General features: G+C 39.7%; 1 pseudogene; it reads left to right on the top strand.

Annotated features, from left to right (window-relative positions):
• The window catches only part of LOC123283965 (large ribosomal subunit protein uL15m-like), a 79317-nt pseudogene that overhangs the window by 26719 nt on the left and 32054 nt on the right, over nucleotides 1-20544 (top strand).

The raw sequence follows: 20544 nt of genomic DNA, 5'->3' as shown, positions 1-20544 counted from the left end.
AATTGTCTCAGAGCACGTCTCGATGATATTTTACCAAGAGTCTGCTGCTTCCAGGCTTGCTTTCTTCAGTCAGCTGAATGCAGGGAACGAGGAAGCTCCAGGGCAGAGCTGCAAGATGGAAGGAGCCAGGATCCCTGAGTCGGCCTGGAACAGACCGCCTGCTGACCAGGAACACCTGCCGTGGAAGTTTACCAGAGCGAGAGAGAGACTTCTGTTGTGCTTTGGCCAGTTGTCAGTGCACTTTTTATACCAGTATGGTATTAGGGCATTATCTTCTTGTTAGATGGATTCTAGCCACTGTATCCAAATCTCAAAGGAAAGGCAGGTTCTGAGTATGTAGAAAATTAGTATTCTGCAGTTTTCCTTCTCCACGTGTATAATTCTGTTATCTATTCCTCAGAATGTAGACGTGTGATGTGACAGAGTTGGGACATTTTATTAGGCTGCAGTACTTTCTTAGAGGTGTAATCTGAAGGAGGCTACTACTCATGTGAAAACTGGTGAATGAGGATTTGTGATGCCAACTGTGAAGGTTGCCAGCAGTGGAGGAGAGACTGATCTTCAGAGCACTCTTGTTTAATAATGATCTTAGGGCTAAGAATTATTAGTTTTTATTGATTTCCTAGAATTTACATAATTGAAAAGTTAGCAAATGTATAAGGTATGTATGATGTGGCATTTTCCAAACTTAAGTCATTTCCCTACTCCTTCATTGTTTCTGCTGTGTTTTATACCACAGCATTTTATCTCACTCTTGTTTTTTGTTTGTTGTTCTGTTTGTTTGGTAACGTCTGTTGCCAAGCTTCCTTTTTTTGCTTGAGGAAGATTCTCCCTGAGCTAACATCTGTGCCGGTCTTCCTCTATTTTGCATGTGGGATGCTGCCACAGCATGGCCGATGAGTGGTGTAGGTCTGCACCTGGGACCCGAACCCACGAACCTGGGCCACTGAAGTGGAGTGTGCCGAACTTAACCACTACACCACAGGGCCGGCCCCTTTCTCACTTTTTTTTTTGTTTTTTAAAACTTAGCATTGTCATAAGAAGTAATACATGTGGAGTCATAGGTTGGTGTGTTATTTTTTCCTAATATCTATTTGAATAATACATACTTATTTAAAAATCCCAACATGTGGTAGATAACTTTATTTTAAACGCCACTAGTGATATTTCTGTCATACTTGGGAAATACTGTTCACATAATGAATATTATTTTTTAGGATCTTCAGTGCTTAATCCATAAAATTCTAATAGAAATAGATGCAGTCACAGGAAACTAGCGGACGTACTGTGTCTAACAGGGCTTTGGTTACAGCTTTTTCCTATCACAGATTAGTATTCTGTTTGATTAATATCTACATTTGTTTGTGACTGAGGGACAACGAAAACAGTGTATTTAAATAATTTTTGAACAGTGTTAAGCAGGATGTGCTTCTAAAGTTAGTGAGGAATGGGCCTAAGGAAGTGCTAATGAACGTGAAATTAGGGTAAAAAAATCTTGGAAAATACTGATACTTGTGGTAGAGAAAGAATTTGATAATCCCGTGATCCGAGGGTGAAGAAGATAATGAGGCTTGAACGGCCCGGGGAAGCGTTGTTAGATTACTGACTTAAATTTCAGGTATTGAGGAAAGAATTCCAGTAGGGAAGTTTTTCGCATTTTCCTCCTCTTCTCCTTTTATTTGCCCATATCTTTTTGTTCACTTGAGAGTATGTAAGATGTTGTCCTGGGGACATTTCCTATCAGTGTCAGCAGGAAAGAGTACTTTGTTGGAGGGGTGCCCTGGCGATCCTTGGTAGCTGAGGAAGTACCCACGTGCTTCTTCTCTCCCCTCTCAAATGGTTTTAAAGTTCTAGAATTTGCCTAAACCATTGGATTTATATATAATTTAAATGTTAACTTCTTCCGTCATTTTGGTAAGTTTGTCCCTTGGTGTATAAATTAATACTTTAAATTTGTTCTAAAACATCTGTGTTTAAAGTTGAAAAGCAAGTTGCTTATTTCAGGTGTTCCAGAACTTTGTAGATGAGTCTTATACACTATAGACATTGAGCACATTGAAACTTAGTCTTTTTGGTTTTCCTTTTGAAGAGTCTAACTTCATATATAGTCCTGTTTTTGCTCCTGACTTCCTTTACCCATTTTTTAGGATTTGAATCATTAACACCCTATACCAGCAGGCAGGATAGTAAAAGCAGGCAAGGTAAATAAAGGAAAAGTGATAGAACTTCAGATGAGTTAATTTTGTAATTTGTGTTAGATCAGTTAAAACAGGAGTATGTTAAAATAGTCAAAGAACAATCATTTAAACTTTGGAGATTTTTTGCCCTTTTCTCACTTATAACAATTAATTGACAGTGAGATGTGAGAGACACTGATAGAGCTTTAGTGAAAAGCAGCAAAATGGAATTCAGAAGGAGAATTTAGAGGGAAAACTTGAAAATGGAAATGCAGTTTTGCTAGGTGAAAACTAAGGAAAAGGGGATCAGGAAAGTTACAGAAAAATGATAGCATTCTCGAATGAATGGCATAACGTTTATAGAGAGAACCTGCTGAGATGGTGAAAGAATCTAGAGATGTGTGTGATTGCAAACCTCCCCCCTTTTTTAGCGAATAGACCGTTTAAACTAAATTAAGAAAAGGATATAAAGTCTGTTGTTTGTTTTAATATTTCAGGACTGATTTTATAGATGAAATTATATTTTACAATAAATAGGAAGAATTTATGTAGCCTGTTCTATTTGATGTGAAACAGCAAATCTCGTCTCTCTGTAGCTGTGAAGAAAATTCGTTATAATGTCTTTAGTTGTAAGAGATGGTTTCATTGTGATTAGTTCCATTGATAATAAAACAACCTTTTCAAATGGCATACGACACGAATGATCGTGTGTGTCTGCTTTTAATGGCATTGAAACTTTTCATTTTCTGTTTTACTCATAGAATTTTCCTTTTTTTATGCTGTTTTCCTGTTCCAATAAGAATTTTCTTCCTTTTAAAAAAAATCAAAACAATTAGATGGAAATATTAACAAAGCATTAATTTTAAAAATACATTTTGAAAGGAGATATAAGGAATTTTAACTTTTTGTGTAAAATCTTTCCTACTACACAAGATAGCTTTGTCAGAGGTGGTTAAGATCGCCATGAAATTGACTTTATTACTGGATCAATTTAATGTATTTGGAAAATAGTACTTGAAGTGTAGGACCATTTTAATAAAAGAAACGGCCTAGTAAGAAAACTGGGCTAATGTTACAGTTTATTTTTGTCCCATGACTTGTCAGGTTATGTTGCTGTTAACTACATCCTCACGAGTAGTGTTGGGAAGGGGAGAGTCTTTGATAATGAAAGGGGTGAGGTCTGTTTATTCTGTTACAGTCACCATGGCTTGATCCCTATTAGTATGGCTTTTTAATGATTGTTTTAGCTCTAACTTGAGCACTAAACAAATATTCTAATTGTTAACTTGCAGGCAAAATCAAATTAGGTATTTGAAACAGAACATGTGTATCCCCTGGAATAGGAACAGTATTCTCTTCTGACTTGAGTGCGAATTTTTTTCTCTCCGTCGATAGTTTTATTTACTCTGACCATTTGGGCTTAAGAGCACATAGTTCTAGCTTGTCTTCGGTTTGTCCTTGGACTCTGGCTGGGGAAGGTTATTTTTAGAAGTAGGCTAGACATGGCATGTGAGATGCTTTGGAGGTGGAACTTATCAGATGTGAGTCCTGTGACCAGAGGCCCCTACATCTCCGAAGTTTGAATGCCTCCTGCTAGGTGAGGGTGAGGAAGTTTTGTATTCTGTGTGGCCAAAAGGAGTGTGACTCATTCAGCCCCAGTGGCATGTGGCTGTATAGGTGTTTACTGCATGGGCTGCCCCCTCAGGTTTGGGGAAGAGTAGAAATAGAGGTTGCTAACATTTCTGAGCTTAGCTGGACAGGAACTCATGGCTACTGTTATCTTTGAGGCAAGTTGTTTGCTATAAATGATTCTAGGGGCCAATAAGAATGAATGCCTTCATCCAAAATGAGGTTTTTCAGGAAACATGAAGACATTTCTTTTATTCCATACAAATCTAAATTTGAAACTCTCTACCTCGTGTCTTTGTTAGTTAGCTCTTTAATAACTCTTGATTTTAGTATCCCAGTTTTTCATTGTAAGCCGTGTCAAGTCTGGTTTTGGTAGTGGGAGAGGCATAAATGTAAATGTCAGTTTATTAAGTTTTGAAATCTTTCAGAAGTTTGATGGGAATTCTTCTCTTCAACCAGTATACTTCATGGACCTCCTCCCGTGTACCTTAATACTATTGTGATAGTATAGAACATTCTTGTTAAAGGTTGGAGGGTATAGGAAAGGAAATCTATGTAAAATATATACAAACGAGGGGTGAACTTGAGCCCTGTCTACTCTTGCCAAGGTGCAAAGGAGAGAGAGGGCATTATATTAGTTATCTACCGATGTGTAACAAATTATGTCAGAACTTAGTGGCTTAAAGCAAATAAGCATTTATTATCCCCCGGTTTCTGTGGGTCAGGGTGTGGAGTAGGCTCATTACCCAGTTGGTTGTGGCTGCAGTCAGGATTTTGTAGGGGCTGCAATCATCTGAAGGCTTGCCTGGGGCTGGAGGAGCTGCTCTGCAGGCAGCTCGCTCCCATGGCTGTTGGCAGGAGGCCCCAGTTCCTGTTTGGCTCTTGGTAGGAGGCTTCGGTTCCTTGCCCCCTGGGCCTCCATGTGCACAGGCTGCAGAAGTGTTCTTGCGACAGGTCCCCCACTTCCCTGGGCGGAGTGATCAAGAGAGGGGGCAAGCAGGATACCGGCACCTCTGTGACTGTGTCTCCAGAGCCGAAAACCCTCACTGCCACTGTTTTCTGTCCCTTGCAAGCACTTGGTCACCAAGGCCAGCCCACACCAAGGGGAGGGAATTAGGCTCCACCTTTTGAAGGGAGTGTCAGAGAATTTGTGGACTCATTCTGAATCGCCACAGGCATTTTCCTGGTGGGGGAAGGTAGAGTTAACAGACTTACCCTTAGGAATGCAATGCAGCCTGTCCCTGGCCCTTTGAGGAGGTGGGTTTGGCTGGACCCGAGTGTTCAGGAGCTGATCCCATTGTGAATAAACAACTATGTTACACATCCATTTGTGGTAAAATTGCTTCTGATGTTACCAATAAGTGGTTTTTAGGGTGTTAAATTTTACTCTTTTGTCACGGGAGAAGTTATTCAACTTGTGACCGTTAGCATTTTCATAGAAGAGTGATTTTTTTCTTTGTAGGATCAGATACTTTATTTTGTGGTCTCTGTTACAAAGTGATGTTTCTGATGGGAGAGTGTGGTGAGAGGAGGATTACATAAAGCACAGCTCCCTTTGGTTACCCTTAGGTTATGCACATGGTGTTTTGTAACGACAACGAATACTACAGTTTTCTCATGAACAGACTATGTATGGACTTGGTGGTACTTTATTAAATCAGGTAATCGTATAAGACATATACTTTCGATAAAAGGTCCAATTGAAAATGGTAGATTAAGAAAGAGATCTGAGCAGTCCGCTAATTTCCGTTTATTCCTGTCTTGCTCAGCTCGCAATAGGCCTGTAGGAAGTCTTACCTGTCCTACCTTGCCCTTCCAGGAGGACACTGTGCTGTAGGATCTCCACAACTTCTGGAGTTCGTCCTTTGTTGAGCTCCTCAAAGGGAAAGGGCAAAAGAGCATTGGGAGCTTTTATAAATGCACGTGTGTGCACGCCAGCCATGCTGCACACTATCCCCTGTTGTGACTTTACCATGGGCCTGGTGCCAACACGTGCTAACTGCACACTGCTTGCACCACTAATTTGGGTAAGTCTAGGAGGGGTGAAGGGTGAGATGGCGTGGGATGGAGGCAGGGAGAAGGTGGTTTCCTGTGTGGGTGGCCTTGTACCAGTGAGAGAGGATGTCTGTGAGTGTGCGTGTGTGTGTGAGGGTGTGTGTGTGTGTGTGTGAGTGAGAGAGGGTGTGAGAAAGAGACAGAAAGCAAGCTCAAGCTGCCTTAATGTCTACTGGTTAGAAAAGAGAGAGGAGATGAAAAGAGAAGTGAAGACTGGAACAAAATAAGTGAAAACTGGAACAAAAAGGAGGGAAATGAGGGGAGAGACTTCACGTGTGCTGCCCATAGTCAAGATAGCATGTGAAGTGGTTGAGAAGTTAACGTTTCCTGGAATAATTTCTTTAAAATGCTGAAAGAAACTTCCTGTGAGAAGCGGCCACCAGGTGTCATCAGAGGGCTGCTAGTGATTTGTTTTGTTCTTGTTCTTAAAGAGTATTGGAGTGTTTCGATTTCTTTCTTGCAAGTGTGTTTTTTTTTTCTTCTTTTTAAACCATAGCAGAGACTGTTTCAGTCAGAGCGGGGACTTTCTTTTGGGAGTTTCTTGCTGGGCTAATAATTTTTTATGGGTAACACTGAAGATCAAGTTACATGTAACTTTTTAGTCAAGGAACAGCTAGTTGAGAATTTGGATAAGAGTTGATAGTCTAAGTGGAATTGCATATTTGAAAATCTTTGTGGAGTTGGATGTTGTTGAATTTGCATAGGCAGCATGTGCTTTAAGATTTGGGAATAACGTATCTCATTATTGTAGTCTGAACACCTGCTATGTCTTGTGAGTCTTGAAACCTGACTATGGGAAGAAATTCGAGGCTCATTTTCTTTCTCCAGTGGAACAAGTCCCAGTTCTTTCAGAGAGGACAGAGATGATGCCTTTCTTAAGGGCCAACAGTGAATCCCCTGCTTGTTCTGTTGTTTGCTTTGTTCTTGAGGGAATTAACGATGCTTTCTGGTACACAGTAGGCTTGCAATAAGTGTTTGTTGAATGAGTAAACGAAATCTGTCTCCAGAAAAATGAGCCCTTAAACTGTCCCAATTGGGTGATTTTTGAATTCTTCTTTAAGAAAGACCCCATCCCCTGTCTCCGTTGGTTACAAGGTACTTGTTCGAATAAGCTTTCTGATGAAGATTTTTGTTTTTAATTTATATTTGCATAAATTTCCTCATTTCTGTTTCATCTCCTGTAGATCACTATAAGATACTTTTCTAGATCACTTTAAGATACTTTTTACATCACCTTGCACTCCCGCTTCCTGACATCATTCTAGTTCTGGGCTTTATCAGTTAAACTATTAGAATGTACTTTTTCTGTCTCGAGGCTTTCTCGACCTATACTATGTCCTGTGTACTGAAAAATTAACCTTCCTAAAGCGGTGCTGTGTTTTGGTGACTCCCCACTGACGCTACTGGATAAATCCCAGCTTTGAAGTCAGAGCCTTCTGTGATCTGGTCCGGGCTGGTCATTTGCCTTTGTTTTAAGTTGCTGTGCAGTAGACAGCCAGTGCTGTCGCTGTCTGGACTGCTCACAGCCTTGCACACTCACTGTGTGTGTTTTTGGCTTTGCTTAATCCCTTCCTTCTACTTGAGATGTTTAACTCTTCCTGTCTGCTTCCTCAACAAAAGACAAAAACGGTTTTAGTTTCTTCAAGGTTTAGCTGAAATAACATTTCTACTATTTTAGCCAGCTATTCTACTTGGGAGTAGGATCTCTTGCTCGTTATACTGCTATAGATCTTGGTGTGTATCACACACGTGATCCTGTTTGGCCTTGTGTGAATTCCTTTGCGTATATGTCACATGGCTCCTAATAGAATATGAGCCTAGTGAGGGCAAAGAATGGGTTCATATCAGTGTACTTCCTTTCATATGCTAGGCACTCAATATATATTTGTTGAATGTTTGTTCTTTCTTGATATAATGAGATGATGAATTGACGACCTCAGATGTGTATGGATGAGATTTGTGCACCATACAGCTTTGCGAAATGTGAAATTGCCCTATAGATGAAGCGCAATCTGTTCTTTTGTGTATTTTACTAAAGAATGTCAACTGAATTCCTGGGGAAGGGGAAATGCTGATATGTCCTCCCCTGTCTTCAGGACACAGATGGCGCAGACGTGTCTGTGGCTCAGTGAAGGTGAGGGAGCTGCTGAGCTGCCAGTCCACAAAGATTGATGAAATCTGAGAACTTCAGAGGAAAGAGCTGGCGTGGCACCAAGGCCATTAGCATATGGAATCCTTATCAAGTGTATCTCGGCTTACTTGCACATTGAATTTTCAGTTAGACTTCTTTTAGTTTACTTAATTACCTGCTTATAACAATTCAAATAAATCCTGAGAAGTTATGTTTTGTGTAGCTAGGGAGCCGACTTCATGTAGATTAACACTGGAGTCCAAAATCGGAGAGAAGGGAAGAGTCTCACGTATAAACTTCACATTGTGTCTTTGTACTCAGTTCACTTTGGGTTCTGTCTAATGGAATGCAGTGCCTTAAAACATTACATGGTTGTGTTTTCAACTAGTTTTATCTTCTGTAGTATATTTATTTTCTAGAAGGATATATTTTAAATGTTTTGGCACCGATAAAATGTAGAGAAATGTAAATATAATAGCAATTAGACAATTTCATTTTTAAGATTAGTAATTTCTCTTTCAGTGAAGAGAAGGTGAGTCATGTATGGTAATTTTTCTATTTAAAATGGGGTACTAGCATTATAGCATATGCATATATATTTTTCTTTAAAATCAATGAGTATTCAGTATTGGTACTAAATTCAAACCTGGTTGTTCTTTAACATTTTCTAAAATTGATCTTCCCTTAATGGGCTTTCCGTAGATAGGACAGAAGTTGAGCCTCATGTTCAGTGATTTCTCTCCTATTTCGGAGCCCAGTAAATCTTCACTATGGCCATCACTCCGTCACTTAATCCACTTCATGTACTTACACTCTCAGAGATATCCTAGATTCAGTGTTCAAAGCCTAAAGTTCAGCCAAGTTCCCTCATTAGAATTCCCACCTTTGGTTAGTCTCGTCATAGAATTTTGAGAGAAAAATCCCGAAGCTCACTCTTCTACATGAACCTCATAAAAGTTAGCATTTCCTAGCTTAGAATGGAACCAGGGACACGGTATGAATGTCAGAGCCTTAGGACTTCTCCCCTCCTCACGCCTGAATTGTTGTAAGTCATTCTAGTTCTTCCACGTGGGATGCTGCCACAGAATGGCTTGATGAGCAGCGTGCAGGTCTGTGCCCAGGATCGGAACCGGTGAACCCTGAGTCACCGGAGCGGAGCACATGAACTTCACCAATCGGCCATGGGGCTGGCCAGCTAATCTTTTATGTAAACTTAATTCTCGGTCAAGATGTCCTGGATGCTCTTGGTATTTTTAATCTCACATTGTTCATTTTCACTCTTAACTTCAGTCTACAGAATATGTCAAAATGGGGGCCCACAGAGAACCTTTCTACACTGAAGTTTTTTTTCTTGGACTGATTCTTCAGGCCTAGAAGCTCTCTTTATTGGGCAAGTGACAGGGTAGCAAGTTCCTCCCCGGCTCGCAGTATCAAGAAGGGTTTGATTATAAAAGAGAGCTTCTCTAAATCTGTTCAGGAAAATAAATAGTAAAATATAAGTCTGTCATTTTCATAGGACTACCTCATTGCCAGAAAGAGTCCTACAATCTTTTCCGTGTTGTCATGTACCTCTACTTAAAGGGCATAAAAGAATATCAGGAATCACTTTGAAGAATTAATCTAGCCCAACACACCCTTATAAAGAAGATTTAATAGTTTATTTAATAGTTTATTTGACCACCTACTCAAAATTTGTTTCTCTTCAGTTTTCCTCTAATTCTGCAATTTTGTTACAGTTTTACCTAAGTTTCAAACAGATAATCACAATTTAAATTAAAAACAAACACTTCACAATATAGGAAAAGCCTGACTGAAAGATAAATTGTACATCTCAAGTTAGCACAACAAAATCTGTTTGATAAACTGCCAAATAAATCTTTGAGTTGCCTCCCCTACCCTTGAACTGATTTTTTCTCTTAAGGGCATAATTAAGCTTTCATTCAGAATGCCGTATACCTCACATTGCGATTATTGCTCTTATCAAAATCAACCAGTTGTTCTCCTCAACTTGCCCTGAAATTTTAACTCCTCCGGAAAGCTCTCAGTTGCACACTCTCTACAAACATTCCACCCATCTCTGGTATCCAATGCCCACAGCAACTCAAGGAGGAGTTTGCAATTTTAATACGTTCCAGAAACAGGAGTTGAAAAATGACGAATTCACGATGATGAGAGGAAATTCTGGAGGTTTTTAAAAAAGAAAAGATTCTATCATATTACTGGACTGTAAGAAATATCACTAGCAATCTTTTTTCATACAATCCTAGAGTTCATTAACATTAAACCTTTGATCCTGTAAGTAGAGTTGCATGACCCCATTTCATTACTGTTATTAAAAATAATGGTACCTACCCTGTATCTCCCAATCCATGAAGGAAAATCACCTACAAGAGAAAAAATTAATAAACAATGCCCAAATAAACCCACACAGAATCGATACACACTAGCGTTGGTCAATTCTGGATGCCAGAATTTCAGAACACTACCTTCAGCAAATCAGACTCCATAGAGCTCTCTTCAGTGGGAAAAATACTTACTTTCTCTCACTGTAGTTCCGAAGATAATTAATGTGCGGCTTTAGCACTTAAAGAGGTCCCAGTTAGACATTCTTAAGTGCAAATAACATTCTACGAAAAATAGTTTGTTTCAAGTCAAACCATGCAAGTCTCATGTAAACTGTAGACTTTTTCCATCACAAAAAGGAGCTTCCGGGGTTAAAAAGACATTTGAGCTCCTCGTACACGGTTTTCTAAAGAACAGCACCCTGTGATGTCATAAGTTGCCAATCTTCAAACTTCTTTAATTCAGGACACGAGTGCAAGGTAAGAAAATAAAGTCATTTTCTTGAGGACTAGAGACTTCCCTCACCCACAAACAAGAGAGAAACGAGCAGCGGAGCCACCTCGAGTTAGGGTGCCTGGCCGCTAACGCCGGTCCCTACAAGCTGGGGCCGGCGGCGGGGTCCCGGGGGACCCGGGCCGCACTCGCTCCGCAATGCAGAGGGCTCGGGGCTGACGGGGGCGGGCGCGCTGATCCTCCGGCCCGGCCGCAGCCCCGGCGCCCTCCCGACACCGACCACCCCACCCCAGCCAGCCCACCCCGGACCCGGCGGAGGGAACCCACCCACCGGCCGCCAGGCGGTCAGCGACGCCGACCCTGCGCGAAGGGCAGTGGTGAGCAGCGGGCCGAGGGTCCCCTCCGAGCCCCGGCTGCCGCCACTCACCGCAGCAGTGGCCTTCCGGGCGGCGGGGATGATGGCGGGAAGCGGGGCAGACATGTTATTACCGCACATACACCGGCTCGACCTACAACGCGCGTCGCAGGCGGAAGGGAGAGAGGGCTCCCGGCCCGCCCCACCGGGCGCGCGCACAGGTGTCGGCGGCCCGGCGGCGCTCTTTCCTGCCGGGCGTCCGGGACACCCTGGGGGAGACGCTCTCAGCCCCAGCGGGACTGCGTGGTCCCTGGAGCCTGGGCTTGCCTTCCGCTCCTGGGGCGCGATAGTGAAAAGAATGAGCCCCAAAGCCAGTCATCCGCAACCCCACATACTCCTTTGTTTCCTGAAGCCAGGGTGGACTCGTTTGCGCTGGGAGAGGTCGGTCGAGCTTTCGCTGTATTTCCGTTGGGGCTACACCAGTGTGCAGTTTTGGAGTCGACTCCCCTCCTCCTTTAAACTTCAGCTGAAAGAGAAAACATTCAGTTGTCACCGAGAATGCACAACTTATTGATCGATGGATAGTGACATAGTACTGATTTAAGCATGAGACTAGACGGTCCCTTTTCTGCACAGGTGGGTCAATGCATATTAAATACATGGTATGATCTGGGAAAGCGCAAGAGATAGAAACCCCGTAGAACCAAAATGGCCAGACCTTCTGAAGTTTATCGTTCAATGGAGAAAGTTAAATGATATACACAGTCCTTAGGGAGTACAGTGTAAGATAGAGAAAGAAGCTGGTGAACAAAAGGCTTTAAAACACACACACACACACACACACGCACACACACTCCACTTTAATTCATATGATAACCAGAATGCAGTCGTACTGTTTTTTATCTTTCTTGTCTTGGATTTGAGTGCTGAGAATTTGGGGGGCTCTCAAAAATGTTAAATTGATGCTGATTTATTGAAAATGATAATGTGACATTTCACTTATGAGTCTACAATTATGTCAGGCTTTTAAGTACTTGGTTGTGATTTAAGTATTTGGTTGTGATGTTAATAGAGACTAAAACTATCTTTAGCTCTTATGTCAACCTAAATGAAGCTGTCTGGGGGGCAAGCTCAAAAAATGAGTTTATTTGGGAATAGCCGAGGAATTGCAATTCTGGACGTGCAAACTATGGTGAACCATAGGCAAGTTGGAAGAGACAGGGGGAAAGTTAGTTTTTATTAGGTGTTAGGAGGAAATTAAGGAGGGTTATTTAGAATAAAAGTTCATGGGAGAAGAACAAGAGTGTAAGGTTGTGACAATGCGTTGTCGCTGCGGCAGGGACGGATCTTCCTTCCTTTTCTTAAAAGCAGGAGATGAAATTCCTAGGTGAAGATGTCCTCCGTTGCACCAGCAGAAAAGTTACATTCTTATCATCACGGATAAGAAGTTGGGACTGAGAGAATTTTATACAAATAGGCCTCGTTAAAATAATTCTTATCGTCCATCTTCCTGCCAGTTAAGCAGGCAGCAGTGAGTGGTATGTACGTGAGAGGTCCCCCTTCAGGGTTTCATGACTCCATTTTAAAAGAGGTTTTCCTTTATTTTCACACTTACTATGAACAAAACATGTTCCAAGACACTACTAGTCTGAGTTTTTCTGTGATGTAATATGTAGAGTTCCAGGCGCCACCAAGCCGTTCTATCAACTGACTTCCGTTAGTTGGGAGTAGGACAGCTCAATTTTATCTAGAGACATGCACAGCATAACAGCGTTTGGGTCAAGGACGGAGGGCATATAGGAGGGTGGTCCCGTAAGATTAGTACCATATAGCCTAGGTGTGTAGTAGTCTATACCATCTAGGTTTGTGTGAGTACACTCTATGATGAATTGTGTAAGTACGCTCAATGATGAAACTGCCTAACACATTTCTCAGAATGTATCCCCATCATTGAGCAATGCGTGGCTATATTTCTGTCATCCTCCCCTCTTAGCCAGTCCAAATGCTGCTATTCCTGCAAGATTCACTGAAGTCTTACATCCTCTAAGGAACCTTAGTGTTCTAATTAATCTCTTTGTCCCCCAGATAAGAGAAAGAAAGAAATATAGTAATAGAGAAAAGACAAAATTAGCATTATTTTCAGAGGATGATTATGCTAAGGTGTTTAAAGCAAAAGCCAACTGAGTAAATTTGAAGATCGAATTGGCTCTATTCAACAATTCATGAATTGAGCAGCATCCCAGCTAGCAAATAGAAGGGAGGTCCAAGGAGCTATGCAGAGTGGAAGGCTGTTATGGGCAGAAGGGACAGAATAAAGGAAGTTTCTAGCAAAGAGCAGATTCGGGCAAGATCACCTTCCTTCGGGGAAGAGTAGTGTGGGGATCTATGAGGCAGATTACTCACTCATGCCGACCAGGTAATTCCAGATTGACTAGTTAAAGGTCACATTCCTGTGAGAGACTGAAAGTGCAATTAAGTCTTGATTTATTGATGTGGGACTTAGCACAAGTGACACCATTTTGTTCCTGTTTTTTCTTTTTTAACAGTTCTCCCCCTTTGCATGAGACTCTTAGCATAACTTGAAAGATGTGATCAAAATTTAAGGCATTAGTGCCACTCTCAGCTACCGCTCTGTTGGTCTCGCAGCTTTTACTGTTTCTCCGTGTTATAGTCACAGGTCATGAGGTTTTCTGCTGAATCCTGTGGTATTCACAGGTCACGACTTCACATTCATTTGCTTGATGGTTAGCAGCTGCAAACACGCATTTAAAGCTTTTGAGAGAATGCAGTGCATCAGGGAGATTACTATGACTGTTACTGGTAGGATCATTCCCATGTCTGGAGTGCACTTCAGAGCCATGGTCCCCAAGACCCAAACCAATCAAAATCCAATAAGTGAAAGAAATACTCTGTTGAAGGAGTCACCTTTTTAAGCCAAGTGGCGTACTCAGTGATTTTATGTAACTAAATTTCAGCTTCCCCAGAAGTGTTAATCCAGGTGCAGCGGGTGGTGGCCACAGCACAGACACATCCTTGCTCAGCTAACAAATGATCAAGGGCTGTCGTATTATCAAGAACTACTTTGAGCTGAGAGTCTATAGAGATTTTCATTGGGCAGCTATTGCTTTAGCAGCGAATTCTGCAATACTTTCAAGAGTTAAGGAGGGATTTCTGATCACAGCCTCATTTGTACTCACTCCTAACAAAGGAAGTAGGGACCTGCCGAAAGAAGCACATCCTGAATCATGAAGGCCTCCTGGCAGGTCTTTTCGAATTGGATGATTAGGGGAGTTGACCAATGAAGTGTCTTAGCCTATTTGAGAACAGTTGAGTGGCACAGTTAGATAACCTAAGGGGCATTGCCCAGTTATGTGTTAGCCATCTAAGCATTTATAGGTCCAAGGAGAATGATCACCACCACCGATGAAATTAAATCCTGTTGGGGCATAAACCATTACTGCTCAGGTGGCATTGTTCATGGGTTCCAGCATCATGAACAGATTGGAGTTTTTGATGATGAATCCAGCTGTCTGAAAGGTTGCTCTCCCTTAGTAATGGCTTGGGAGATATGATGGTGGCATTATCTTGCCAGGCCAATGCCAGAGTAAAGGAAAGAAAGAGAGGAAGACAGTGTTTCATGTTTAGTTACAATGGGAAATCTTGATCTGGTGTCTTGGGTGGAAGCAGTCTACGTCAATGTCAGCTGCTTCTCCTGCTCATCAGTTTGATTCAGAGGTCTTCAGTGTTTGTAAAGGACCAGAGGTCAGGAGGAGCTTTCTTCCACTGTGAGATGTGTAGCCAAGGTTTAAGTCCTGGAGGTTTGGCTGCCATCTGGGTCGGGAGGAAGACCTAGTATAGTCCTTCCCAAGGAGATTCAAGGACAGTCTTTGGTCTCAGTGATTCCAGATCAGAAGGATGGGAGGAAATGGGAAACATTAGGTTGGAGAGTGGTAGCCAGATATTTGAGAAAATTAGAAGAATTTAGGATCCAGTTCAGTTTACAGGTATATAACAAAACCTCAAAGACGATTAACAGGGTTAGAATCTAAATATCTACAAAGGTGCAAACATAATTTTTCTCTCTACAATTACCCCAATTTTTACCAAAGATAATCAGAGTAAAACTAATTTGTTTGTATTAAACTTGGCCTGATTATTTACATGAGTGTAGCAAGAATGGTGATTGACCACATAAGCTCTTTTAAGACTGCTTTGCTGGAACTTTTTATAAGGAATCTCAGATTTGACTCTTTCAAAGCCTCTGAGGCCAGGAAGCCAAGCCAAGTTTCAAGCAGTTCCTTACAGCTGTCTGGTCATGTCTGAATCTATGCATATCTCTCTCAACTATGACATTCCAGTCAAAGCCTTGGTAACATAGCCAGTGTTTTCAATTGTACCCTGTTAGAAGGAGAACAGATTCTTCTTGAAATTATGCAAGTAACTTACTGTATTGCCATGAAAAGAACACTTGAGTTTCTAAATTCTGGAGGGATCATACAGGGAGAAAAAGTAAATGTTTCCTCTTTGTTTACAAAGGTATACTTTACCAATTGTAAATCATAGGTAGCTTAAGAGAAAAAGTTTCCTTAAATCTGGAAAAACAAAACACTAAAGAACCAGAAATGTTTCAAACAAGAAGTCGTAAAAATTATAACTATCCTTCTCAGCTTATTCAGTCCCACGTTATTAATTCTTGTTCTGCTTGAACCCAGTTGTTTCTTTTAGTTCTGGAAATTCTTTTAATCTTAAAAACTAATTCTAAAATTCATAAACATGTAGGAGTATCCAGGAATGTTAAAAAAGAAATAGAGTAATTGGCAGTTTATTGAAGGGGATTAGAATGCACCACCCAAAATATGCCATATGGATTATTTTGAGGTAAGGCCATTGAGAATCAACAGATACAGAAAGAAGCCTTCTTGGAGATTCTTTCTCTGACTAAGAGCAGAAACTTCTAAAAACTGAGGGCTGCCATAAATCTCTTCTCCTAAGGGAGTTTTATGGCTATGAAGAAGACAGAAAATCGGCACCAACATGAGCCTGCACAAACAAATTTTAATAAATAACCTTTATCTTTCCTTAGTTTCCCCCTATATTTACCTCCTCACAATTTACCACCCTTAGAAGCTCAAACCTCTTTTCCTTTGTCTTGTCGTTTCTTCACAAATTTATTACCCTTTGTTAAAATGGTAACAGTCTGACTGCCTCTTTAGGATTTTCATGTCATTTCTGAGGCCCCTCCACCATATGCATATGAAATAAACCTTTTTCTCCTGTTAATCTGTCTTTTGTCAGTTCAATTTGCAAGACCCCAGTTATTGAACCTGAGAAAGTAAAGGAAAAAATTTTTTCCCTCCTCATCAACATCATCTAGAATTACAAAAATTACAAGAGTAAATTACCAATGTAGGAAAGGATAAGCAGATCAGGTCATTTACTGAATGCCCTTAGTTACTCAGATTTATTTCTAGAACAGAATTAAAACTCCAGGGAAAAAAAAAAAGCACACGGGAGAAATAAGTACATATTAGAGGTGGCATTTCAAATCAGTGGAAAATGATAATTTTTCAGCAAATGATATTAAAGTAATTGGCTACATTTGGGAGAAAATTCAGGTGGTTCCTCCATTATTCCTCCCACCAAATTTTAGTCAGTATCCAGAAATTCAAATGACTAGCATTTACAAGGAAGTGCCCAACTTTTCTAATAATTAAAGAAGTACAAATTAAAACAATTTATTACTTTAGATCCATGATATTGGAAAGAGTGGAACAAGCTTAAATTGCGTACACTGCTAATGGTGTGTGGTATAAAAGGGAATGACCCTGAAGAACAATTTGGGAAGATCCAGTAAAGTGGCAGATGTGCATAGCTATGACCCAGCAAGTCTACTCTGGGGGCCTACTTTGGAAACCCTCACATGTACGTACACAGAGAGACATATAAGAATATTAACTGCAGCGCTCTTCCTAAATTGAAAACTGAGAACAACCTAGACACTCATCAACAAGAAAACAGATAAATTCATTTATATGTGAAAACACGTTAAAGTACCATATATTGTTTCTTTCCGATGTTTTATTAAGATATGTGATGTACAATGAACTGCACATACCTAAAGTGTACAATTTGATAAGTTTTGTTTTATTATATACTACTCAAACTATAACCACAATCAAAATAAGGAACATATCCATCACACACAAAACTTCTCTTGCTCCTTTGTAGTCTATCCCTGTCTCTTCCCTCTGTGCCCCATCCCCAGGAAACCTCTGATTATTTTGTCACAATAGATTTGTTTGCATTTTCTAACACTTCTTTCTCTCAGCATCACTGTTTAGAGATTCATCCATGTTGTTGTATCAGTTGTCATTTCTTTTATTGCTAAGTAGCACCCATTATATAGATATAACACAATTTGTTTATCTGTTCCCCCGCTGATGGGCTTTTGAGTTGTTTCCGGTTTGGGGCTATTACAGATAAAGCTGCTATAAAGAATCTTGTACAAGTTTTCATGTGCATGTATGTTCACATTTCTCTAGGAGTGGGACTACTGAATCAACTGGAAGGTGAAGTCTTGACTGTTTAAGAACCTGCCAAAATGTTTTCCAACATAGTTTGTTTAAACATCTGATCAAATCTTTTGCCCATGTGATAAACTGGATTGTCTTATTATTATTGAGTTGTAAGAAGTTTATGTCTATTCTAGATAGAGTTACTTTGTCAGATAGATGATTTGAAAACACTTTCTGTCAATCTGTGGCTGGATCGTCTATTTTCTTATGTGTCTTTTAAGGAACAAAAATTTTTAATTTTCATGAAGTCAAATTTATTGACTTTTCTTTTATAGTTTATGCCTTTTATTTTAGTTTATGCTTTATTTAAGAAATTTTTGCTTAACCCAACATCACTAAGATTTTCTCCTATATTTTCTTCTAGAAAATTTATAATTTTGGCTCTTATATTTAGACACTTATTATGATCCATTTTGAACTAATATTTCCATATGGTGTGAAACAACGATTAAGACCTTTTTTTGCGTATGGCTCTCCCATTTCCTATCACCATTTATTGAAAAGATGATCATTTCCTCTTTGAATTCTCTTGGCTTCTTTGTCAAAAATCATTTGTCCACAGGGTAGCCACATAAAAAGAATGAAGTTGTACAGCTATCTCATACCATATACAAAAATTTACTCAAATGGATCAAAGAGCTAAATGTAAGAGCTAAACCTATAAACTCTTACAAGACTACGTAGATTTAAGTCTTTGTGACCTTGGATTAGGCAATGGTTTCTCAGATTTGAATAGACATTTCTCCAAAGAAGATATACAAATGGCCAATAAACACATGAAAACATACTCAACATAATTAACTAATAGGGAAATGCAAATTAAAACCAAATGAGATGCCACTTCACATCTGCTTGGATGGCCATAATCACAAAAGACAGGTAAGTGTTGGCTAGGGTGTAGAAAAATTGGAACATTCATGCTGTTGGGAATGTAAAATAGTGCAGCTGCTTGGGATATTTTCCAAAGTCTGGCAGTTCTTCAAAAGGTTAAACATAAAGTTACCCAGCAATTTCACTCCCAAGTATATAACCAAGATAACTGAAAACGTATGTCCTCGCAAAAACTTGTAAACAAATGCTCATAGCAGAATGATTTGTAAAAGCCCCAAAGGGGAAGCAAATGTCCATCAACTCATGAATAAATAACCAAAAGGTGGTATATCCGTACAATGAAATATTACTAAGCAAGGAAAAGAAATGATACATGCTACAACATTGAAAGCATTCAACTAAGTAAAGAATCCAGTCACAAAAGACAACATATTGTATGATACCATTTATGTGAAATGTCTAGAATAGGCGAGTCCATTGAAACAGAAAGTAGATTGGTGGCTGCCTAGGGCCAGGGAAGGAGGATTCAGGAGGAAATGGGGAGTGACTGCTAATTGATACAGGGTTTCTTTTGTGGGTGACCTAAATTTTCTAAAATTAAATAGTAATGATGGTTGCGCAACTCTCTGAATATACGAAAAACCACTTAATCGTACATTTAAAATGCGTGAATTGTATTGTATGTGAATTATATCTTAATAAAACTGTTATTTTAAAAATCTATTGTCCATAAATTTGTGAGTCTACTTCTGAACTCTCTATGGTGTTCCACTGGCCTGTGACTATTCCAATACCACGTTGTCTGGATTACTGTCTCTTTATGATAAGCTTGGAATCAACTAGTTTTAGTCCTTCTACTTTGCTCTTCTATTTCCAAGTTGTTTTGGCTATTCTATATCCTTTGTAGTTCCATATTCATTTTAGGGTTGACTAATTTATTTCTTCAAAAGAACCTATTGAGATTTTCATTGAGATTCTCTCAAATCTACAGGTCAATTTGAGGAAAAATGACAACTGAGTCTTCCGATCCATGAACCAGTATCTCTGTCCATGTATTAAGGTAATCTTGGATTTCTGTCAGCAATGTTTTACACTTCTCAGTGTATAGTCCTGAATATCTTTTATCAAATTTATTCCTAGAAAATCCATGTTTACGTTATTGAAAATGGTACTTTAAATTTCAGTTTGACCATTTATTGCTAGACATAGAAACGTAACTAATTTTTGCATATTGACCTCATATCTGCAATCTTGCTATACTCACTTAAAAGTTCTAGTAGCTTTTATTTGTAGATTCCTTAGGGTTTTCTTAGACAATTATGCACTTGAAAATAAACACAGTTTTACTTCTTTTCCAAGCTGCATGTTTGATTTTTTTCTTTTGCCTTACGGTACTGTCTAGGACCTCCAATAGAAGTGGTAGGTAAACATTGTTGCTTCATTCCAGATCTTAGGGTAAAAGCATTCAGTCGTGCATCCTGAAATATAAGGTCAACTGTAGGGTTTTTGTAGATACTCTTTATCAGGTGGAAAGAATTCCCTTTTATTCCTTGTTTGCTGAGAGTTATTGTACTGAATGAATCTTTGTGCATCGAATGTTTTTATATATATATTAAAATGATTATTTTTTCTTTAGTTTGTTAATATGGTAAACTATATTAATTGACTTTAACATTAAGTCAACTTTGCATTCCTGGGTTAAACCCCACTTGGTCATGATATATTTTGTTTTTTCACTCAATTCATGATAAGTTGTTTGTTCAAAAATTGTGAAGAATTTTTCCATCTATTTTCATGAGGGATATTGGTTTATAGTTCTTTTTTCTTGTAATGTCTTTATCTGGTTTTGGTATCAGGATAATGTTGGCTTCATAAAGTGAGTTGGACGGTATTCCTTCCCCTTTAAAAGTCTGGAAGATTTTGCGTAGAACTGGTATACTCCCTCCTGGGATGTTTGGAAGAAGGTTGGGGGGAATAGGGAAATGCTTGTCAAAG

The sequence above is a fragment of the Equus asinus genome, chromosome 12 (genome assembly GCF_041296235.1).
Source record: "Equus asinus isolate D_3611 breed Donkey chromosome 12, EquAss-T2T_v2, whole genome shotgun sequence".
Lineage (NCBI taxonomy): Eukaryota > Metazoa > Chordata > Mammalia > Perissodactyla > Equidae > Equus > Equus asinus.
Note: the sequence above shows the minus strand (reverse complement) of the source record. Positions and strands in the feature narration are given on the sequence as shown.